The 26,330-nt window shown below is 36.0% G+C and overlaps 1 protein-coding gene and 1 non-coding gene across 8 annotated transcripts in view; one reads left to right on the plus strand and one right to left on the minus strand.

The window, feature by feature from the left end:
* Positions 1–26,330, plus strand: part of DLG2 (discs large MAGUK scaffold protein 2) — a 2,052,576-nt gene that overhangs the window by 373,501 nt on the left and 1,652,745 nt on the right. The window lies entirely within an intron of this gene.
* On the minus strand, positions 10,450–10,557 carry LOC122914801. Its single transcript, XR_006385876.1, has one exon. It is a non-coding gene; the product is annotated as a U6 spliceosomal RNA (small nuclear RNA).

Genomic DNA, 26,330 nt, shown 5'->3' on the forward strand with positions numbered 1-26,330 from the left:
CTTTTATTCTCTTCTGAAAGAAATGGACATAGCATCATCCTTACTTCAGCTTTAAGAATTTACATATATTAGTCATTTTTTTTCCCATAGAGCTTGAGTTACAGTGTTGAAACCTGCAATTCTGACTTGGTAACTAAAGGAAAGCATTCTTTTATTACTGAACAATTATTGGACCATGTTGCAGTAGCAGCACTGGGCCAGGAAGGAGGCAGCTTGTCATAATATGAAAATGAAGAGTCATCTGAAAGCTCTGTGTTTGAGTTTTGTTTTTTCTGTATGCTAGTTATGTGGCCACAACCAAATTTCTTACTTAACCTCTCTGAACTTCAGTTTCTTTATTTGTAAAATGTTAAAATAATAATATTTACCTCATAAAGTTTTTTGAAGGATGAATAATATGTAAGGTATGCAAAGTGCTTAGTACAGTTCCTGAGCCTAGTAAATATGCCATAACTAGCAGCTATATAGATAATGATCTTTTGGAAAGTCCTTCCAAACTTCTGAGTCTTACTTCCATCACTGGTAAATGGGGAAAAAAATTACCTGTTGGGGAGAATCAAATGTAAAGATGTATATAAGAAGGCTTTGAAAACTGAATTTTATCAAACTGCATTATATTAGAATGTATGGTAAAAATAGGATTTTATTTCCCTATTTCATCTCCCCCCCCTGGGAATTCATATCAAATATCAGATGGGAAAGGAGTTTGCAAAGCAAAAGCATTGTGTGAATGTAGATAATCTCATCATCATTATTGTACAGCACACAAATACCTTCCCACATACCTGTTGCTGTTACTTGAAATTCTCTCCATGGATATTTTGGTGGGGCTGAAGAAGAGAAAGAGTAATAGTAGTCCCTGCTAGGATGTACATGCTTGCCCATAGGGCAGTACCATACCACCATCAGTAGGCTTTTGAATGAGCTTGTTAGAGCTCCATGTTGATATTTAAATGAGTAGTGTCTTTTTTTTTTTTTCATTTTTTAAAAAAAAAATTTATGCTTGTTTGAGAGAGTGGGAGGAAAAGAGTAATTAGGTGGCCCAGGGGATCAGGGTGATGGTGGGAGGCAACTACCTGATGATAAATGGGAATGGGCTGGAAGAGACTTGGAATAGAAGAGGCACAGTCATGGAGGGGAGCATTAAAGCATAAGTGAATGGTCTCAAACAAGATTTAACTACTTAATTTTTAAAAAAATTACACCAGCCTGGCAAGAGGCACAAAAATTAGTTCTTTTTTTTTTCCCCCAATTTATTTATTTTCAGAAAAACAGTATTCATTATTTTTTCACCACACCCAGTGCTCCATGCAAGCTGTGCCCTCTATAATACCCACCACCTGGTACCCCAACCTCCCACCCCCCCGCCACTTCAAACCCCTCAGACTGTTTTTCAGAGTCCATAGTCTCTCATGGTTCACCTCCCCTTCCAATTTACCCAAATTCCCTTCTCCTCTCTAACGCCCCTTGTCTTCCATGCTATTGGTTATGCTCCACAAATGAGTGAAACCATATGATAATTGACTCTCTCTGCTTGACTGAATGGTGAAACTGTCCTCTCTTCCACTCTCTTCCCTTTTCTTTCCTTCTTTCCTCTCTGCTTGCTCACACTTTCCCTTCCCTTGTCACTTAGAGAATATCAGCTATGTGTCATCATCCTTGTGTGGTGTCTTTAAGCTGCCACCCAACTTTGCACACAAAAGCTGGTGTGTAGAAGTGAATCTCAGGAATGTGGTCTTCTTTCCTAGCCTCAGTTCTGCCCAACTGTCTTTGACCTGTTCCTTTCACTTGGTGCCTTCCTCCAATCTTCTAGTTGCTGACGTAGGTACTAGTCATTTTCTTTTTCCTTGAATTTCATATCTTTCTTTATATCAGTTACCAAGATGAGGAAAACTAAGGCTCTTTATTAGATTATACTTTATAGGAGGAACAGTGTCTCATATATATATATATAGTTTAAAAATATCACTTATCTTCGTTGATTCTCAGAATGGCTTGGTGAGCCAGATAGAGTTGATGTCACTATCCATATTAGAAATAAGGAAGCTGGAATAAACAACTTGTCTAGGATTATATTGTTAGAAAGTGATAAGAGTCAGGCATTTGACTTTAGGCCAAGAATTTCTCCAAAACACTCCCAGAGAAAAGAGCTGATTTTCACTAAGGATATTAGGAATGGTTTCATGGCCATGTGGCTCTAGGACTGGGTTTTGCATGATGCTTAAGACTTGAGTGGAGGAGACAGATTTTCCAAGAAGAGAAAACTGTGTGAGCAAAAGCTTGGAAGAGTAATAAAATCTGCTACTTACAAATGAAGTCTGGGCTAGACACTTTTAATGTATTATATCCTAATATCCATAGCAATCCAGCAGGTAAGTATTTTATTGATTGATTGCTCACCTTATTTTAAGTAGGATTTGAGATGGTAGGTAGGTATTATTTTTAATTTGAAGAAGATGAAACTCAGACTCAGAAAAGTTGAGTAACTTGATCAAAGTCATAGGATAAAATGTGCTGTCATGGGGATTAATAAGCATGTGCCTGACATCCATGAGCCTTCCTGGGAAAAATGGGAAAGGCTTTATGAATAGTGAGTAGTCAGTAGTCAGGTTTAGCAGACAGGGTAGACTATAGTTATAAGACTGATTAGGCAATATCAGCTGTCTGACTGAGAGCTTTAATTACAATACAATAGAGTTTAGACTCTGTTCTTTAGGCAGTTGTGAGCCATAGAAAGTTTCTGTGCAAGGAAGTGGCATTATCAGCTCTGCTGAGGAAGATTAAGCTGGCAGCGTTATGCATGTTAGATCAGAGAAGGGAGAAACTGGTGGCAGGGAGACCAATTAAATGGCTGTCATAGTAGGGAATACCCAGAGAGCTGTACATTATCCTTCTTGAGGATACTGATAGTAGATTTTTCTTTGCAAGTATCATTTCCCATGGATAGTAACTTGACTTATAAAAAAAGAAATTTAGGTTACATTTTAAATATATACTAAAAGTAACTTAAAAAAGAAAATTCTGATTACAAAATTAATTACCTAAGGAAGCCTATGAATAACTTATAGAGCTGGTGGTTACTTTGCTGAGACCAAATTTTAGTTCAACATTTATCTATGAATAATTTATAGTAATATTTTTCTTTGGAGTACTCTAGCTAACTTGGCAAAAATATGATCCAAAATCATGAGAGTACATTAGTTTCCTACCTACTACTGTTCAACTTTAATGAAATTGGATCACATTACTATTTACTTGAAATATTAGACCTCAAAAGACTTAATATTGAGATGGTGAAAAAGATTTTAATCATAAAATTCCACTAAAGCGAATCACTTTGAAATTTCTCTAAGTTTGACCTTCCTCTTCATTTGCAATGCCACTGGTCTATTTCAAGCTTTCAAGAATTTTCCCGAGAGATGTGGCAACAGGCTAACTTACCATCATAGTCTATCTGAACTCTTTTACCTCAACGTCCACAAGCCAACAGTTTAAAGAGTACCTACTGATCTTTATTGTTTACTGACTGTTGTTCCATTTCCTTAACATAGCCTTTAACTTTAGCCTAGCCTTTATAGTCTGGCCCAAACTTGAGTTAAGTCTTACTTAAGCCTTGTTCTTGTTTCTTCTGACTGGAATATTTTCCCCTTAGTTTTCAGCTGGAAATTTCCTACTTAATCTTTTGAAGGCCTGCTTGTTTATCACCAATCTCCCAATGAACTAGAACAAATTTTTCCTTCCTGTGTGCTGCTCAAAGCCTCTGTTAGAGTGTTCATCATATTATAATGGAACTAGTTGTTCAAGTGCCTCACTTGTTGGATTGAGAGCTTCCTGATATCAAGTATTACATTTATTCATGTACCCATAATATGGTTTAGAGCTTGTTAGGCAGTAAGTATTCAATACATGTTTACTGAGTGGGTAATTGACTATTACTACCTTGATGTCACAGGAAAATATACCATTTTGCTAAATATATATGTATTGTATAGAAGCATGTCTTCAAATCTCCTGGTTGACCCTGGGAAAAGGACTTATCTAGTCCTAGATAAGATTCTGAAGGAAGTTGTTATAAGTACAGAAATGAGTCATGGTTGCCCATAGCTCACTCTATTCTTTAATGTACTTATTGTGTGGCAGAATATGGGGCACTTATGGGCTAACTGATGTCATATTGTTCTACATCCTTCACTGTGTATCCAACCCTATTAGCACATTGTATTACTATCAAAGTCAGAGATGCTATTGGGTCAATAGCTGTCTTGGAGAAAATGGTTAGGTTGTAAGGATTATACTCTATCCTAGGATAACCCAACTTGATTTGGGTTGATTGCTTACCCATTTTGATAAATTTTTCTGTTTTAAAAATTATTTTTTTTGCCATTTTAGCAATTATGCAGTATTATATTCCTATTCCTTTTTTAACAGACAGAGAATATGCTGGCAAAAAAGTTAGAGGAGGCTTCAGATTTCCTGAAGTTTTGCTCCCATAGAGAAAGGGGTTTACATTATATGGGAGTCAATGCAATTCTCAAAATATTATGGTGAGGGGATAAGATTCATTTTTATGGTGGAATTATCAATAACTCGATACAAATGTAACAGTGAAAATGTTTCAAAATATTCATATTTTATAAGCTTGATGTGATGCTGCCTATATAGCATTATAATAGCTCTAAGGAGGTCTACCTGCCCTAGACCCTGTCAACAGTGGTTTTATGTGGAAACCTCGAAAGGACTTCGTATTCTCATCCAGAACTATACAGTTCCCCCCACCTTATCTGCAGGGAATTTGTTCTAAGGCTCCCAGTGAATGCCTGAAACACAGGTGGTAGTGAAACCTATATATACTATGTGTTTTCCTGCCCATATCTGTGATAAAATTTAATTTAAAGTTAGGCACAATAAGAGATTAACAATAGTAACTAATAATATAATAAAACAATTGTATTATTACAGCATAATAAATTTTGTGAATGGGGCCCTCTCTCTCACATATACACATTCTCAGAATATTTTTATTGTCCTGTACTCATCATTCTTCTCCTTGTGATGATGTAAGATGATAAAATGTCTACATGATGAGAGGAAATGAGATGAATGACATAGGGACTTTGACATAGCTTTAGGGTACTACTGATCTGAGGATGGGTCGGAAGTAGGATTATCTGCTTTTGGGCCAGAGCTGATCATGGGTAACAAACAACAAAAAGTGAAACCGTCGGTAAGGAGAGACTATTGTATTATTCTTGCTTTGAGTAGAGTTTTTTCTTCTTTTAGGAAGACTGGCACTTTTCACATTGTGTTATTTTCTTTTTTAATTTTTTCAATTTATTTATTTTCAGAAAAACAATATTCATTATTTTTTCACCACACCCAGTGCTCCATGCAATCCGTGCCTTCTATAATACCCACCAACTGGTACCCCAACCTCCCCCACCCCCACTTCAAACCCCTCAGATTGTTTTTCAGAGTCCATAGTCTCTCATAATTCACCTCCCCTTCCATTTTACTCCAACTCCCTTCTCCTCTCTAACAACCCTTGTCCTCCGTGATATTTGTTATGCTCCACAAATAAGTGAAACCATATGATAATTGAGTCTCTCTGCTTGACTTATTTCACTCAGCATAATCTCTTCCAGTCCCATCCATGTTGCTACAAAAGTTGGGTGTTATAAATATTTTTGAGCAGGCTAGAATTCCCCTACAATATGGAGCGAGGAACTGTGCCCTAAATATATGGTTTATGTCCCTTTTGCACTAGACCAGATTCTTGCATCTAGTGCCCAATCTGTAAATGTCCATTGGATAAATAAATAGATTATATTACTGTCTTATCTAAAAGGACCATAGTTTTCACACTATATAAACATATAGGAACATGGGTAGTTGAAATTGGGAGTGTTCCAGAAATTTTCAGATCTATGATTATACAACACGTGATATTGTCAAAGAATAGAATCAGATAGTAATTCCAGGGTGTTTGGGGAACTAGAAAATCTATTAAAATACTATTAATTAAACATTTTCTGAAATGTTCACAGTTGTTACTATTCTCAGTTATAATTTCATTATTACTACAGCAAATATGATTTATTTGTATGTATACAGCTATGATTGAAAGTAAATAATATAAGATCCTGGCTTAACATATGAATAACCCTCTGTTTCTTATTTAAGGAGAGAAAGTTATTTTATTTTGACATTTATTATTGTCATCCTCTACAACCTGATGAAAAGTGAATCAATGAATATAATACCAGATTTATACTAACAGGAAAACCTGAATTCTCTTGTATAGACTCTATAAGAGTGAGTCATATACTCAAAGCCTTTAATGCCTCAAGTCATTGAGGCATTTCTTAAAACTATTTTCTTAAAGGCATATATAATACAAAAATAATCACGAGATTTCTTTAGAAAAAGGATTTTATATTTGAGAGAGAGAGAGGGAGAGAGAACATGAGGGGGTGGAGGGGATGTAGTGGGAGAGGGAGAAGCAGACTCCCCTGCTGAATAGGTAGCCCGATGATAAGGAGGAGCTTAATTCCAAGAACCTGGGATCATGACCTGAGACAAAGGAAGATGCTTAACCAACTGAGCCACCCAGGTGCCCCAATATTTCTTTATAGTACTGGGATGTTAACCTCCAAATGTCCACTTGGCTCAGCTATAATACGCAGTTATTTAATTAAACACTAATCTAGATGTTTCTGAAGGTATTCTATACATGTGGTTCAGATCTATAACCAGTTGATTATAAGTAAAGGAGATGAGTCTTGAGAATGTTGGTGAGCCTCCTGCAATTAGTTGAAGGCCCGAAGAGCAAAAATTGTTTCCCAGAGAAGGAATTTTGCGTCAGGACTGCAACACAGGGGTGCCTGGGTGGCTCAGTCAGTTAAGTGTCTGCCTGTGGCTCAGGTCATGATCCTGGAGTTCTGGGATGGAGTCCCATGGTGGGCTCCTTGCTCAGTGGGGAGCATGCTTCTCCCTCTCCTGCTCCCCCTGCTTGTGCGTGCACTCTCTCTGTCAAATAAATAAATAAACAAACAAATAAATAAATAAATCTAATAAAGACTGCAGCACCAGTCTTGCCTGATTTTCCAGCCTTGCTGGTCTGTCCTATAGATTTTAGACTTGCCTGCCTCTACGGTTGCAAGAGTCAATTCCTTAAAATCAATCTCTTTTTCTCTGTCTCTCTAGAGAATGCTGCCTAATGTAGTAAGGACCAGCTCATTTTAATAATAGGTAACACTTACATAATGCTTATTATATTCTAGGCGGTTATTAAGCATTTTACATATATTAAGTCATTTAATTCTCATAACAGTTATACAGGAGAGGTATTACTATTACTCTCTTTTTATAGATGAATGAACAAAGATGCAGAAAGTTTAAATGATTTGCTTAAAGTCGAATAACTAGTAAGTAGAAGAGCTGGGATTCAGTCCTAGGCAGTACATTTTTTTTTCATTTTTTATTTTATTTAATTTTATTTCCTACATTTATTTTATTACAAGCTAGATGAATTCAAGAGGTTCTTTTGGTAGGTTCCACTCTCCTTACCTCCAATCCTGATGGCATGCAATTTTTTAAGATTGCTTTGAATTTATAATTCATTGAGGGGAGTTGACAAATTACTTTGAGTTTTCCTCAAAACTCAAGAGTAAGGTCTGTGTTTTTATTCAGTTAAATCCTCTTTTGTGTCTCTTTCTAAACGACTCTGCCATATAGTTTTCAAAATAATAGATTGTGTTCCTGGATGCAAATGACAAGACAAAATAGATCAAGAGCAGAACTTCATTTAGTTCTTTTTCTTCTCTGTATGTGGTGGATTTGAGGTTCAAACTTGTACCATTATACATGCTAGTGTCCTATCATTAGCACTGTCATGAGCCTTTAGCATTTATTAAGCCTATTAATGAAACCCACATTCTTACATGCACAATCTCATTTAATTCCCTCAATCCAGTGAAGTTTCTACGATATCTTTTACAATGTAGTAGATTCATTTTGCTTTGACTCCACAATATGTAGTCTTCAGTCTCTCTGTCTCTTGGAGTATCCTGGACTCCTAAGAATTTTGAGGAAACTTATTGTTCAAATAGTCCAAGGACTTTTCCAAAGCAGGATGTTTTCTGTTGAATTCCATCTGATATTCATCCAATCTTATGTGCAATCTCTCTACCATTGCAAAAGTCTGAACAGGTCTTCTAAATGTTAGCTAGTATATTAAGGGCCAGCTAGTTAGCTAATATATTATGCACAAATGTTAGCTAGTATATTAAGATAGATGTAATTAGATTAGATGTAATTTTTTCAGTCTGAAGCAGAGAGTGGGGGTAGGGCTGGAGTTTACAAGGGAGAAGCTGGAAATCAGGAGACTGAGTAAAAGATGCAAATAAAAAAAAGATGCAAATACAATTGCAATAAACAAGAAGTAGGCTTGCAAAAGAAAGGACCTAGACTAGGTCCTAGACTAGACTAAAGCAGTTGCTTGCTTGGGATACATTAACAAGGCAGCAGCTTCATGGCTGGAATGTCGGGTCATTTTAAAAGTATAGTATTGAGATAGAATTTACTGTTTCCATTATGGATGTGTTCTAACTGTTTGAAATTTCTCCCATAGATGGAATAAAAGTATGCGCTCCTAAAATTCTACCCATTAATTGTAATTCTGCAACACAGGGCAAAATACTTCTTTTCCATCAGTTTGAAAGCCATCAATTATTCTCTTATTCTTCTCCCTGTCTTTCTTACCAAGTATTTATCTGATTTGTACACATAACATGGAGCTTTTTGAGAGACATTAGCACTTCCAGTTGTGTGTTATTTAAAACATTAAATAAGAAAATAGGGTGATAAACAGTGAAGTATCTACTCTCCTTGCAATGGTGCTAACTGAAAATTACTGGGATGAGGCTTTCTGAAAAAGAGATAATAACAATTCAGTCATGTTTAGTGATGGCCCAGATATCTAAAATAAACTACCCCACTTTACTCATGAGGAACATGTCAGTAAAACAGAAAAAGAACTCTGAGGAGCCAGAACCAATTCTACACTCTCTTAGAAATTTGTCAGGATTAAGTAAAATAATGCAAATAAAGTACTTAGCACATTGCTTGTCAGTAAATATTCAAAAAATGAAAATTATTAAATATAGGGAACAGTTGCTGTTGGCAAACACATTCATAAAACTAAGGAATGAAATCTGACAGCTTGATAGTAAAATAAGGCAGGAAAAGGAAAATAAAATGCAAAAAACAAATAGGAAAATACCAAAAGCACCATAGTCTGAGACCATTTTGTTTATGGTAAAGTCACTGATGTAATAAAGAAATAACAAAGGTTCAAAATAGTTTAAATTGTTTTAAGTGTGACTCCCTTCAGAGGAAAAGAATGTGCATATTTTAGAAAGGCTTCCATGCAAAATAAAAACAAACATTTTATCCTAAAGGATTAAACTCTAAGATATGTGGAAAATTCCTCTTTTTAAAATAATTTGTTTTACACGGCTTCAGATAGTCAGGCGCTTGTTTGGGCTGGTTGCTTTAGTTTGGTGTTACTGTGTGAGATTATTTGACAACATTCATTTAGCATATATTGATTAAATGCTTTGTTCCATGATCACTGGTGGTTATTCTAGGGGATAGAGAAATGAGTGAGACCATGAGGCCAGATCTTTGCCCTTTAGAAGGAAGACCCATATCTTAAGCACCCTTGTAGCATGATTTCAAGTGCTAACATCGAGACGGATATAAAATTTTATGGAAGCACAGAACAGGTTTATTAAATATGGATCATGTAACTGCTGCCAAAAGAAATCATGAAAAAATATTATCTAGAATTGAAAGTTCTTGCTCTTTAGAACTCATAGTACATCACTAAATGGCTTTGTTTTCTAACATTTTGCTGGGACTGTGGTAAAATGACTCCCTGTGGCAAATATTTCTTCATCAGCATTGATTGGTTCAAAGTAAAAGAACTATGTGCATAAGAACCTCTTAAGTAGTCATTTCTTCACTCTATCAACAATTATTCTTGAGTGCCTAGAGCTTCTACTCTGTGCCACATACTAGGGATACAGACACGAATGAGACTCCATTGAGTCAGAGTGCTGCCGTGGAAGGAACATCGGTGGTGGAGCCAAGTGGGCTGGGGTGGGGATTCTGCTTCCCCTACTTACAGCAATGTGTCTTGAACATGCTCTTCTCACTACAATGAATATAGAAATATTTCTTTTGATAGTTGTTTGGAAGGTGGAACTGTATATGTCAAACACCTAATTTGTTTGGGTTTTGGCTGATTGTATGTGCTCAACAAATGGAAGCTATGTTAATGACAGTGAAGTCCGTAGCCCATTGGGGGCAGGCAGATAGGCCATAATATAATACGATGTCATAAAATAAGAAGTGTGCAGATTTGCTGAGTAGGAAATGAGGGCTTCTCAGAACAGGTAACTTGAGAGAAGTCTTGCGTGTCATCCTTGCGTAGGGGCCAGGCTAATTTTCTCTGTTTTGTTCCAATTTTAGTATATGTGCTGCCGAAGCGAGCACTTGTGAGAAGTCTTGAAGTGAAGGCAGTAAGCAGAGTGGGAGTAGTTTTGAGGAGAAAGAGTAACATTTGAAAGGCATGGCATCTGAGAGAGAGCACAACTACCCTCCCCCCAACCCCAGAAACTGCAAGAATCTCAGCATGGCTAGGGCATAGTAGAGCATGGTGCAAGGTTGAGACTGGAGCATAGACAGGAGTAGACTGTTAAGAACCTTGCATCGATCGCTAAGGATTTAGGGAGTGGGAAGGCATGAGAAAATTTTAAGCACAAAATAAAACAAATTCAATGGCAGTAGTTTGGGCTGTTGGGAAACTATATCCATGAGTTATTAAAGAAAGTACCTTCCTTGTGAAAAATCCCTGTGGCAAATACTGATTTTAAGAGGGAAAGATGCCTAGCACCATGTAGTGTAAGAAGGAGCTACATTCTTGGAGTCCTTGGTAGATTCCATGTGGATAGAATGCTGCAATTTTGCTTTGGCTTTGGCCTTTTTGGCTAAAATGGAGCTATCAATAGCAGTGGCCATCAATAGTCATTATCTATGACGTTGGTGAATATAGTACAGCAAAGCTGAGTGCTAATCACATTCAGACAGAAATGTACCTAATGTTAGAATATGACTGGCATCCCAAACACCTGTCTTGTTGATCAGTTACCTCTTGTGGCAGCTGTCATACCCTTGAAGTTGCTTTGAAAGGAGATATTTACAAATTCAAGAATAGACAAATAGACCCTGAGTTTCTAAATGGGGTTTCATCCCTAAGCTCTAGTTTGGTATCCTACTGAGGCAGCTAGTAGTATGGAGTTTGGAGCTGCTTATACTGAGTCTAAGGCCTACATTAAAAGGCTGGCTGAACTACTTTTTTGGTATCTTTGTTTTAGGCCTTTATCTTTATCTGAGCCCTTGGGATGTTATTGCTTTGATAATGACAAGAGGCAGGATTAGATGCACCTAAGGGAAAAATTGCCAAAGAAAAGGAAGTATTTCTATATAAGGCCTATAACATCAAGCTTAAGTTGTACATTTTACCTGAAGGTAAATGTATTTACTTGAATTTACTTGAAGGAGGGCAGAGCTTGAGCCTCCCCTTTCCCCTGTGGATCCTTGCTGATCCTAAAGAGCTTCTGGCCCTTTATTAACTCACATTTTGTATAGGTTCCATAAAAATCAGACTTTTGAATTGAATACAACTTCGAATTGAAACAATAAAGAGCTTTGGGGAGGAAAAATTATTGATCTTTAATTATTTTCTCTTAGATGAACTCTTTCAGAACTATTACCTGGGACAGCCCTATAAACATTAAAATGTACAGCTGGGTGTCCACTTATTTTAAAAGTCGGTTCAGTAAGGGTGTATTGAGATTCATTGTGGTGAATCAAGATGCTCAGGGCTTTACATTCTGACAGTAAAGTCACATATTCTAAGAAATAACATTTCAGTTTTTTGAATTTTGTTCCTTAAGTGGAATACTAGATCTGATATATTGGCTTGAATATTTTCCTAAAAATGCATTTGAGACAGCCATTTCTTGATTTACTTATTTCTGTCACTTAAACATTACTTACACAAATAATAGCAAATACCCATAAGATGATGGTTTTTCAATTCCAGTTTTAAAGGGATAAGAATGGTAGAGAGACACATTTTGAATAGGTGAGTCAAATAATCTGTATCCATTATTTCTATAGCAGGAAAAGATGTTAGGAAAATGCATTTGCCATAGAAGAAAGTAATGAAAGGCCACAAATTGCATATTACTCTAAATTTGTTCCTTTGATATATGTTTTTTAAAAAGGGGTAAGATGCTCCTTTGGTAATGTGAAAGAGGCAGGTGAAACCTCTAACACTGTTTGTGACCCCACCACAGTATCAGTTCCTGGGTCCTCAGATTAAAAGGGCATAGTCAAAATTTTCCACAGAGCTGGGTTCTAGCAATTTGAAACCTCATTTGGATCCTGACTTAGTAATATATTATCTTGTGAACTTTGGTAAGTTTCTTAATCTCTGCAACCCTCAATTTCCTCATTTGTAAAGCTCTTCGAATGATAATATATGTGAACATGGTTTATAAACTTAACCCCTCTACAGTACTATTGTTTTAATCTTCTGGAAGTGTTCTTTTCTTGTGAAGGTGGTAAACTCAGACAAAGCTTTGAAAGAGACCCTGTATAATATAAGATGGCATTGTTCATCTACTACCTCATTGCTGTACAAAAGATTTAGGTCCTTATTGCCTAAATATTTCCATGATAATGCCTCAGAAGTGCATATACAGAATTGTAAGCTCTTTCAGCCCTCTCATCGTTAGCCTTATAAAAAGGTTTTACTGCATTACTTAAAAATTTGAATCACATTTTTGTCAATGGGAAGTCTGATGAATTGTAAATAACCTTTCTCACAGACACATTTGTATTGCATTTATCTAGTTTGTCTAGTTACAGAAATCCTCCAAATATAAAAATCCAACATTAATCCTCAAATGTCTGCTATTTTGCTTTTTATAAATAGCTATATCATGTTTTCTTTCTCCATACACTTCTATCTAGGAGCATGCACTTCTAAGTGTAACTCATTTCACATTATTTTGAACAGATTTCATTTGACCAAGAAATATTAGCCCTCTTAGGCTTGATGTGCACATTTGCATGCCAATAAATGGGATGTGATTTTTACCTCATGGCTATTTTCATAGCCGTGATGATTTTTGGTTCCCAGAACTATGTGAATGTGTCTGGATGGCCCAGGATCCACTTCTTGTATCATTAAGCATAATAAAATTACTCATTCGCTGTATATAGCATGCATCAATCTTTATCTCACATCAATAAAGGCTGACATCATTTTATTCCTTTCTTTACTGTTTGTCCTTCATTTCTAAATTTAGCTCACATGTATGTTGTTTCCATTTTTTAATTTCAGCCTGAATAATTTATTGTCAAGCATTTTTTTGTCTATTTAATCACCTGAAGAATTTTGAGTTAGGCTTCTATACTCATTCCGGTAATTATAAATTCTTTTACGTTAGGTAGCTTATCTGAATATAGATTTTTATGGCCCTTTTCTTTTCTTTCCCTTTCCTTCCTCTTTCTTTCTTTCTTTCTTTCTTTCTTTCTTTCTTTGTCTCTTTCTTTCTTCTTTTAACCAATATTTCCATTTAATAATATAAGGTGACATTCTTTCTATGTCAATAAGAACATGATTGTTCTGATGCTTTTAGTTTTTTGGTTATATCATAGACAGTGCCACAAGAGAGCATTCTTAATGGTGTGCAGTCTCAAGACTTTACATACTGTCACACTGATATATGTGTCCCTATGTTTATTGCAGCATTATTTACAATTCCACAAGACAATAAGAATACATGCTAGAGTGCAGGGACGGATCCAAGATCAATCTTGAGAGGCTGAGCCAGGAATCAAAGCAAAGAACTGGAACATTCTAAAATAGTCCAGATGAATTTGGACATTTCCTTGTAGGAGGACTTCATTTCTTTTTTTTTTTTTTTAAAGATTTTATTTATTTATTTGACAGAGAGAAATCAGAAGTAGGCAGAGAGGCAGGCAGAGAGAGAGAGAGGGGGAAGCAGGCTCCCTACCAAGAAGAGAGCCCTATGCAGGACTCGATCCCAGGATCCTGAGGTTATGACCTGAGCCGAAGGCAGAGCCTTAACTCACTGAGCCCCCCAGGAGCCCAGGAGGACTTCATTTCTTAAGCCACTGAGAACCTCTGTTATTTTAGGCAGCTATGGGCTGAATTACATCTCCTCCAAAATTCATATTTTGAAGCCTTTACAGTATGATGTTATTGGGAGATGGGGTCTTTGAGAGGTAATTAAGCTTAGTTCAGGTCATGAGAGTGAAGCATTCATGATGGGATTAGGGTCCTTGTAAGAGACATTGGAGAGCTCCCTTTGCCTCCTCTCTCTCCACCACAGTAGGAGATAATGAAAAGATGGCAATCTGCCAAGAAGTAAGTTCTCTGCTCTGGAGAACTGAACCAGCCAAGAAGTACTCAATCTTAGATTTCCCAGCCTCCAGAATTGTGAAAAATAAGTTTCTGTTCTTTAACTGACTCAAAAAGACACATGCACCCCCCTGTTCAGCACAGCAGTATTTATAGTAGCCAAGATACGGAAATAACCCAAGGGTCCATCCATAGATGAATGGATAAAGAAGATATGGTAACATATATACAATGCAGTATTAGCCACAAGAGAAGAGTAAGATCTTACCATTTGCAATGATACAGATGGAACTAGAGAGTATAATACTAAGTGAAATAAGTCAGTCAGCGAAAGACAAATAGCACATGATTTAACTCATATGTGGAATTTATGAAACCAAACAAAGAAAAAAGACACACACACACACACACACACACACACACACACACCCCAGACTCAAATACAGAGAATAAACTGGTGGTAGTCAGAGGGCAAGTGAGTAGAAGGATGGGTGGAGTAGAGATGGGGATTAAGCATATACTTCTCTTTCTAGCTCTTAATCTGCCCAGGATTATTATTATAGCAAATAATAATATTGGGACTATTTTTTTTTTTTACTTCTAATGTACTGGGACTATTAATGGCAATAATATGCCAGACCTGAAAAAGAAAAAAAAAATCAAAACCAAAGCACACACATGCAGAAGAAGAAAAAGATAATACACTAGATTTTTTAGTTAAGGCTTTAATTAAAAAAAAAAAATGGCCAAAGAATGTAAAGCACCTTCCTTAAATGGTCTTTTTTCACTAAAGTTGCTGATAATATTCCTGAAAATTATTTGCACCTCTTTTGATCATCACTGACCGTAGCTATAGAATAGCTGGATCAGATTTCCAGGTTCCCTGATTGTAAAGGGATAACACAGTTCCTTCCTCCCTCCCTCCCTTCCTTCCTTCCTTCCCTCCCTCCCTCCCCTCTTCCTTCCTTCCTTCCTCTCTCTCTCTCTTTCTTTTTTATATTCTCTCTTTGTATTTCTTTCTGTCTACTTCAAGCAGTGAACAAATATAATTTTAAACTTAACCTATAATGCAAAGATCATATGGATGGTTAATTAGACATCATTTCAAATTTAGAAGTATGAGATATGTTTGCATCCTGAATTTTTTATATTGCTCTTCAGGTGTACTTAGGATCTATTAATTTAAACTGCCCTATGAAAATTAAATATATGAAATTTTAAATAAAAATTATTTATTATTATTAAATAATATTATTCAATATATTATATATGCTTATATTTAATATATTATATCACATATTATATGCTATATAAAGTGTAATACATATATTTATATTTAATATGTTATTAAATAAGATTATTAAAATTTATTTAAATGTTTAAGCATTTTAAAGAATATATAGCATTCTCTAATGCTGCTTATACTTAATTATCTACATGTCTGTGAATGTGTTGGGTATGAATATCTACACGTATGTTTGTGTGTGTATATAATTTCCTTTGTAAGAGTTAATTGTGGTGAACATCACGGGTGCCTGGGTGCTTCAGTGGTTAAGCATTTTTCTTTGGCTCAGGTCATGATCCCAGGGTCCTGGTATTGAGCCCCACCTTGGGCTACCTGCTCAGCAGGAAGCCTGCCTCTCCTGCAGCCTCACCCATTCCCCTGCTTGTGTTCTGTCTCTCACTGTCTCTCTCTCTTTGTCAAATAAATAAATAAATAAAATCTTTTTTAAAAATGTGGTGAACATCAAAATAGAATTAAAGCACTGGTAAACATTAGAAATTAAAATACTTACTGGTGTGATATCAATGGAGTTAAATAGGAATCCTTTAAATTATAAAACTACAAAAATGTATGTTGTCAACTTCCCTTTAAGTACTATGTTATAGGAAATGTGTTTCAGATACTTGATGACTGTAGTAGATAACTTTTGCAAAAAAGTAGTTATTTAATATAATTTTAGTTTTTTCTGATTCAATTTTATAAAATTATTTAAGATTTTCTAACTAAATAACATGTAAGCAATTAAAATTATTAGAAACATAAATGACTGATGTTGGAGAAAAACATTTCTTCAACAATACACTGTGTCAAGATTCCTGTGAAATCATGCAGGCAAGAAATCATGTAGGCAGAGTTAAATACTTCCAGCTTTTCAACTATTATGTCACTTTTTTCCTATTTTCTTTTTATAACTTTTTTCTAATAATAAAGTAATATATATGGGATGCCTGGGTGGCTCAGTTGGTTAAGCAGCTGCCTTCGGCTCAGGTCATGATCCCAGCATCCTGGGATCAAGTCCCACATCGGGCTCCTTGCTCGGCAGGGAGCCTGCTTCTCCCTCTGCCTCTGCCTGCCATTCTATCTGCCTGTGCTCACTCTCTCTCCCTCTCTCTCTCTCTGATAAATAAATAAAATCTAAAAAAAAAAAAATAAAGCAATATATGTTTAATGTTGAATACTTAGAAAATATAAATGTGCCTAAATTAAAAACAGAATGAAAAAGCAAATCATTAATAATACCATTACACAAGGTAAACACTGGGATTTTTATAGAACGTTTTTCTAATATTTTCCTCTGTAAACTTATGCCCATTTTTTTTTTTTTACAAAATTGGTTCATGCCCATATTGTTCTGTAGTCTCTTTTTAACGTAGTACTATTACAGATCATTTTCCTTTTTTTTTTTTGATAATTTTCCATTTTGATAAACATTCTCCACATGATTTCTTTAAAGAAGATTTTTATTTATTTATTTGTCAGAGAGGGAGAGGCAGAGAGAGAGCATGAGGAGGGGGAGCGGCAAGCAGAGGGAGAAGCAGGCTCCCTGCTGAGCAAGGAGCCTGATGTGGAAATCTATCCCAGTACCCTGGGATCATGACCTGAACTGAAGGCAAACACTTAATTGACTCAGCCCCCAGTACCCTTCATGTATATAAATTTTGTTTTGTCACATAGGTTGTTGTTTCCTTAACTCCTAGGAGTAGAAATTTTGGGTCAACTACCTCTTTTATTTTTACTCCCATAACTGTACATATTGTACCATTTCTCTCAGATTTAAAAAATAAGCTACTCTAATTTCCATATTCTTATTCTTCTTAGATAGTTCTTAATCAGTGCTCACTGACTGGCAGACAATACCCAAGTTCTGTGTCCAGCTTTTGTGCTGAATAAAACTGCAAATACCTGTGAATTTGCTTTCATCATTGGACATTTGACCTTTTTAGATCAACAATGCTGAGGTCAGGAACTTTATGATTTCAGTGGTGAAAAAAATGTATCAGGGAAAACATTAACAAATGTAAGAATATTTTATGTTTTATGTTCCATAGTAGATGATAGAAAGATAAGGTTTTGAATAATTCAAGAATATGCTAGGCGAATTAGGAGAAGGGAGTTGGGGGAAATTGGAAGGGGAGGTGAACCATGAGCGACTATGGACTCTGAAAAACAATCTGAGGGGTTTGAAGTGGTGGGGGGGTGGGGGGTTGGGGGAACCAGGTGGTGGGTATTAGAGAGGGCACAGATTGCATGGAGCACTGGGTGTGGTACAAAAAACAATGAATACTGTTATGCTGAAAATAAATAAAAAATAAATTAAAAAAAAAACAAGGCCATTTTGGGAAATTATAAAATAATAAAGGACAAAATCACTATCATTTATAAACTAGTGATTTAAATTGATAAAAGAAGTTACATTATATATATACATAAATATAATACATACACATATGTATATATATAAAACTTTATATATAACATATAAAAATACATACTCATTAATAACTCTTGAAATGTAAGTCAAAAATCAACTCATGATCTTACCATGTAAAATCCCAATCCTACACACTTAAAAAAAAAAAGAATATGCTAGGCCTCAAGAAGCAAGAAAAATCTCAAATAAACAACCCAACTTTATACCTAGGGGAGCTAGAAGAAGGACAACAAACAAAACCCAAAAGCAAGAGAAGGAAGAAAATAATAATAGTAATAATAAAGAGTAGAGCAGAAATAAACAATATAGAAATTTAAATACCTTATGGTTTGTCTCCCTCCCTATCCCATCTTGTTTCATGGATTCTTCTCCTACCCACTTAAGCCCCCATGTTGCATCACCACTTCCTCATATCAGGGAGATCATATGATAGTTGTCTTTCTCCACTTGACTTATTTCGCTCTCTGAAAAACAATCTGAGGGGTTTGAAGTGGCGGGGGAGGGGTGGGAGGTTGGGGTACCAGGTGGTGGGTATTATAGAGGGCACGGCTTGCATGGAGTACTGGGTGTGGTGAAAAAATAATGAATACTGTTTTTCTGAAAATAAATAAATTGGAAAAAAAATTTAAATACCAACACCACAGAAATACAAAGGATTATAAGAGAATATTATGAAAAATTATATGCTAACAAATTGGAAAACCTAGAAAAAATGAATAAATTCCTAGGAACACATAACTTAACAAACTGAAGACAATTTTAGGGGTCCTCATAGGGATTGGAAGAAACTCATCTAAGAGAATGATCCTGAAGTTTAAAGTTCATTAGCTTTGCTAATCGTGTCTTTGATTATTGCTCTTACCACTTGTAACTGTAGTTAACTATATTTTTCTTTTTCTTTTTTTTTTAAATTTTTAAATTTTTTATAAACATATATTTTTATCCCCAGGGTTACAGGTCTGTGAATCGCCAGGTTTACACACTTCACAGCACTCACCAAAGCACATACCCTCCCCAATGTCCATAACCCCACCCCCCTTCTCCCAACTCCCCTCCCCCCAGCAACCCTCAGTTTGTTTTGTGAGATTAAGAGTCACTTATGGTTTGTCTCCCTCCCAATCCCATCTTGTTTCACTTATTAACCATATTTTTCTATTGCTAAACTGTAAGCTTCATTATCTGTTCACCTTTGTATCTTCAAATGCCTGAATGAGGACTGGATAAATAATGCTTTGTTTTGTACGAAAGAATGGAGTCAGTATGAGTTTGCCCCTCCACAATTGGGCAATGAATTTAAAGCATGTGATCTCAAGATAAGTGCATGTGTAACTTTTTAAGGGTTAATTTCATCATCATTTTATTTAAAAATCAGTGCATTAATTGACTACATATTTTGAAATAGGTGTATGGCTATGATAGCTTGCCAAGCAGAATAAATATGTATAAGATACAAATTATGCATTAAACTAAACTAAGTGACTGATATTTGGCAGACAATAAATGTTTGATCAGTGATTGTATAAAACTGATACGCAGCAAAAAAATAAAGAGAACGGATACATAGTTTTTCCTATATATATCCCTTATATCCCATCTAAGCTAGTTATATGCAGAGCAGGGAGCCCTGATGCAGTGTTGGGTCCCAGAACCCTGGGATGCTTAACCAACTGAGTCACCTAGGCATCCCTTTCATATTCCTTTTCATAATGGTTGTGTCTAGTCCTACCTTTGGGACTCTATGCAAACATCTTGTATTAGCCCTTTAGTACTTCATTTTAGCATTTGTGAACATAAAATTCCTGTGCTAAACCAGACATTGAACTGTTACAGTATTGGGATACTTTTCACAAGTCCAGATGTCTATTCTCTATGTTGCCTAATATTCTGCCCCTTTTAGCCGGCTCAGGCTGCAATAACAAAATATTCTAAACTGGGTGTTTTAAACAACAGGATTTTGTTACTTAAAAATTTTTTTAATTGAGGTATAATTGACATACAGCATTGGTTTCAGGTGTACAATATGATTCAATACTTGTATATATGGTGAAATGATTACCACACTAAGCCTGTTAATATCTGTCACCATATATAATTTAAAATTTTTTTTCTTGTGATTAGAATGTTTAAGATCTACTCTCTTGACTTTCAAATATGCAATACAGTATTATTAACTACTCTGCTGTGTGTATATCACCATGACTTATTTATTTTATAACTGGAAGTTTGATTCCTTTTACCCATCCCACTCACTGCCCCTCTGTCCACTTCTGGCAACTGCCAATATGGTCTCTGTATCTAGGAGCTTATTTTATTTTTGTTTTTAAGTTCCCACATATAAGTGAGATCATGTGGTATTTGTCTTTCTTCTATTTATTTCACTTAGCATAATGCCCTCAAATCCATCGTCATGTTGCAAATGGCAATAGTTCATTTATTTTTATGGCTGAATAACATTATGTGTGTGTATATATATATATATATATATATACACACACACACAACACATTTTGTTTATCCATTCATCTATGGATGGACACTTGCACTATTTCCATATCTTGGCTATTGTAAATAATCCTGTGCTGAACAGGAGGGTGCATATATCTTTTTGAGTTAGTTAAGGATGGGGATTTGATGTTCGTAATTCTGGAGGCTGGGCAGTCCAAGAGTGAGGTACAGGCTGATTCACTTCTGTAGGATAGGTTTACAGTTTCATAGATAGCCACCTTCTCACTGTGTTTTAACACGTTGGAGACAGGGATGGGGCGAGGGAGCTCTATAATGTCTCTTGTATGGACACTAATTCCATCATGAAGGCCCCACTCTTAGGACCTCAGCTAAGCCTAATTACCACTCAAGGACCCCATTTCCAGATATCTCCACATGGAGTTGGGGGTGTCGTGTCTTCAAAATATGAATTTGGGGGACATAGTTCAGTCTATAGCTCTGCTGAAAATAATATAAGTTCTCAATTGCTTAAGAAATGTCCTAATACAAGGAAATGTGCAAATTCATCTGGACTACTGAAGAATATTCTGGTTCTTTGCTTTGGTTCCTAGTTTAGTTTCCCAAGATTTGATCTTGGATTTGTCCCTGGACTCCAGCTTGTGTTCTGTATTTTAGATGTGTCAAAGACAAATATAGTTGGGTATTAAAGTGGTGAAAATAGATTTTGATCAGAATCTACTGACTGTAGGGATGCAGTGAATGAGGGAAGGGGGAGAGCAGGGGGCTCAGTAGAGTCAGAGAAGTGAAAAGTTACAAAGGGTTGATTATATAAATATGATTAGGCCAGCTATATTTGCTAGCTGGCAGTTGTTGGTTTTAGCATTCTATCCCTCCACAAAGACTGAGAGATCAGAGGCCCTATGCTTTCTGATGATTACGTTTCACAGTAATGATTTCCAGGTCTGTGAGAAAGACATTTCTAAGTTGTAAAGGATACATATTCATAACTATAAGTCCTTTTTAGTAAATGCTCTAAGAAAGGGAATTCAGAAGCCTATATCAGGTATTGGCTAGAAGAAATTAAATTCTCCTGGCAGTGCTGTGCTTCTCAGGCAGGCATTTTAATGGAGGATAGTGGTCAATAGGGGGCTGGAGTCATCCTAGCTACATGGCCTTATGCTGCCAGGAGCCAGGCTAGAATTTGGTCAGATCTCTTAGTGCAGTGTTTTGGATGGAGTTGTTAGGGGCGAGAGTTCTACAGTTCCCATGGTGTCTCTGTATTTTTGATAAATGACTTCAGTCCATCTTTCAATGTGCTTTTGGCATCCACATTGCGTTCTTTCAGGCCTCTGACCTCTGTCCATTCCTTTCCAACTGTCCTACTTCTATCTCACCTCTGTCAACTCACAAGGAGCCTACTCCATTACATAAGTCAACATAGATTACTCATAAAGCAGATTTTAACCTTATAAGAGAAGTATTCATTTATAAGACAGTAGATGTATATATATGTATACACACATATATATAATATAATGTAATATATATAACATATATAATATATAATATATGTATACAAATACATACATACTCAGAGAGGAAGGCATAGAGAGTTATCCAGTATATCCTTTCCCCTCACCAGGGATAGCCTTCCCCACTGCCAACATCCCTCATGAGATTGTAACATTTGTTACAATTAATGAACCTACAGAGATATATCATAATAATCCAAAGTTCATAGTTTACATTAGGTTTTATCTGGGTGTGCATTCTGTGGGTTTGGACAAATGTATAATGACATCTACCCATCATTATATGTATTCATGTATCCATTATTCATCCTTACAGGGTAGTTTCACTATCCTAAAAATGCTATGTGCTCTGCCTATTCATCCCCTCAAAATGTGCAAACCCTGGCAACTATTGATCTTTTTACTGTCTCTATAGTTTTTCTTTTTCCAGAATGTCATACAGTTGGAATCATACAGTATGTAGTCTTTACAGATTGGCTTCTTTCATTTAGTAATATTCACTTATAGTTCTTTTCTGCCTGTTCATGGTGTGACAGCTCATTTCTTTTTAGTGCTGAATAACATTCCATTGTCTGGATGTACCATAGTCTAACACTATTTCTTCGCCATCTTGACTCCTAGTCTAACACTATTTCTTAAGCTGCATCTGTTATCACAAGTATTTCTCAAGGTCAAAGTAGTAGTTGATTAACATGCAGTTGTAATTAGCTTTCAGTTTCATGGCACATGACCATCATATCTGGTATGTCTGAAAAAGTTACACATGGTCCCACTCAAAATGTAAGACATTCAGAAATAAAGAAATAAAGGGGAACCTGGGTGACTAAGTCAGTTAAGTGGCTGCCTTCAGCTCAGGGGATGCTTTCAGGGTCCTGGGATGGAGCCCTGCATCTGGCTCCCTGTTCAGCGGGGAACCAGCTTCTCCTTTTGCCTCTGCTCCTCCCTCCTGCTTGTGCTGTGTCTCTCACAAATAAATAAATAAAGTAAAATAAGATAAATAAAAATAATAATTCCTAATGGAATTAGTCAGAACTAAGTCATTTATAAAGTGTAGTTTATTTCCAAAATTTATTGAAGAAACTTTAATTTATTTATTTATTTGACAGACAGAGGTCCCAAGCAGGCAGAGAGACAGGCAGAGGGAGAGGATGGGAAGCAGGCTCCCTGCTGAGCAGAGAGCCTGATGTGGGGTTCTATCCCAGGACCCTGGGATCATGACCTGAGCTGAAGACAGAGGCTTTAACCCACTGAACCACCTGGATGCCCCTTGAAGAAACAAACAAACAAACAAAGTATGGTGGCCAAACTCTTTAAAAATCCCTAGATTTCTATTGACTCTTAAATTAATTTTACTGAATATGCTTGCAATTTTGAAATATCCTCCAATATGATTGTTCAACCTGTGTACTACAAAGCATTCCTAAATTTTTTCCCTAGTCCAAATCTGTGGTACTTTGGTACTTTCGTACTTTGGTTACCTGACTATCCTTAAGCCCTCCAGTGAGGCCATAATACAACTACCATGATGCCATGTTTAATTTCACCGAATCCACTGAACCATATTACTTATTTGATGGCTCTGTTACATAAACAGTTTAGCAGAGATTTCCTGGCATACACTTATTTATCTCTGATCATTGGCCTATATAATAATTTAACTGGAGCTGTTTCTTTAGTACTATATCCAAAGACATGTCATTTTATTATAATTAATAGATATTTATTTTTGCTGCCAAAAACAAAGGCACCAATAGCAATCTAACTATGATTATCATTTCCTTCCTCTGTCCATTGACACAAATGCATTACACCACCCCATTATGGTTGCCCATTCATTTCACAGCTATAAGCAGTGACACATACATTTTTTTTTTTTTAAACCACAGATGTTGATTTCCATATTGTTGCCCCGGTGCATAAACACTTCCCTTGTATATCATTGCTGGGTGAATATTTCGCTGGAGCAGTTGCTGATGCTTAAAATATAAATGATATATGCACATCACTTTGCTTTTCCTTTCCTTGCATAAACTTTCACTACTTGCCAATAAGGGCTGAATATTTAACATGTAGAAGCATTGATGTACACCTACCTAACTTCTAAATCATTTATGACTAAAAGTTCATATCTAAAAAAAATGTTCAGCCCTCAGTAGAAATAATATAGTGTGGAAACTTAGGTTGGCATCTCTCTTGGGTTAGAGAAATAGACTGTTTTTTTATAAACCATCTAGATTCATAACTATCTAAAGCTGAAAGACACCTGAGAAAATGTGGGAGGCGAAAGACACTAACGTTTTAGGAGCATTCATATATAAGTGATGCTGTGCAAGGTACTTTACATATATTATCTCATTGAAATACCAGAGCATCTCTAAGAAGGAAGTGATAATATCTTAATACTGAAGGTAAGGACACTTAGGCCAAAACGGTTAAGAAATTGAGCTAAGAACCATATAGTAAGAAAGTGAGAGACCTGAGATTCTGTTCTAGCTTGTCTTCCATGTCACTCTGTCTCTCAATTCTCTCGTTTTAGAAATGAGGAAAATATTTAGATATATTTACTGAGTTTTTTAAGGTCAGGTAGGTGGTTTATGGCAGAGCTGGGATTAGAAACCAGAATCTCTCTGGATTCTTCTCTTTTATAGTATTCTCTCTCCCTAGAAACGGCCATAATTCACAATACTTAGAATTTAACTATATTTTAAAATTATAGGAAGTTCACAATTTGATTTTTCCATGGAAATAAATGGTTGTAGCTTTCAAAGAATAAGTAAGTGAAATTATTAAACAACTTAACACTATTCATACAATTTTTGGCTGTTTCAGGCACATGTCTCTTTTCTCTTGGACTTTGTAGTAACACTTGTCTTATGTGTTGTTAAGGCCTATTGCTTCATTGAGCCCTTTTAGATAGGAGACTGAGGGCTAAAGAATGTAAATGACTTCCCCAAGGAGACACAGATGCTTAATAAGTGATGAGCTGCCATAAAAGAAGAGAACAATGGTAATGTGACCAGAGCAGGGGTTTGTAGTGAAATATTTCTAACTTTAAGTAGAAATATTATTTATTCCTTCAATCTAGAGTTATCTACTAAATGTCAACTATATATGACATCCTATATTGGTCTGGGGATGTAAAATTGAATGAAATAGAATTTTGAATTTTAAAAAGCTCAATATCTAGTCATAATAAAAAACATAGGCAAGTAAATAAACAATAGCAGTTCTGAATCCTGTTCCTGGCAAAATAAAAAAATAATGTAGGCTTCTGTCTTCCTCGCTCAAAGTCAACTGTGGATGGAAACCCATGAGGTAATGAAGAGTTCTGTGAAATCTATGGGGTAGACAGGTAGTTGTTCGAATTATTGTTGGCAGAGAGCTCTCTGGAGCTGAGGCTGGAGATTGAACAGTAAAGCTGTGAGAGATTAAATTAGCAAAAGAAAGCAGTTTGAAATCTACTCTGGATTCTCCAATACCTTTGTCTTGAGAGACCCAATACCTGACTGGTCACCATGGGTATTGACAACTAGACTTTAGACTGCTGGTACCCACGTCCTTGGAGTGGGACTTGACTAATCTGGGGCAGTGCTTAGATACCCACAGCAGGAATAACAACTCATAGGCCAAGATAATGAGACATCTAAGGAGCATAACCACTTGAAAAAGAAAAAATACAATAACTATAAAGTATATATACCATTTAAATCAGGGCTCTTAGAGCAGCAGGATAAAGATTTTATATAAGCATAAAAATCTATCACAAAGAATAAACTACAGATGGCCAACAGATATATGAAAGGGACTCAACATCACTAATCATCAGGGAAATGCAAATCAAGACTACTGTTAAGATTTCACCTCATTACATGATTGGATTAGAATGGTTATTATCAAAAAGATAAGAAAAAAGGTGTTGGTGAGGGTGTGGAGAAAAGGGAACCCTTGTGTACTGTTTGTGGGAATGTAAATTGGTGCAGCCACTATGGAAAACAGTATGGAGATTTCTTGAAAAACTAAAATTAGAACTACCATATGATCTAGCAATTCCTCTCTTGAGTATTTATCTGAAGGAAATACAAACATTAACTTGTAAAGATATTTGTACCTCATGTT

Source organism: Neovison vison, chromosome 7 (assembly GCF_020171115.1).
Source record: "Neovison vison isolate M4711 chromosome 7, ASM_NN_V1, whole genome shotgun sequence".
Taxonomy (NCBI): domain Eukaryota; kingdom Metazoa; phylum Chordata; class Mammalia; order Carnivora; family Mustelidae; genus Neogale; species Neogale vison.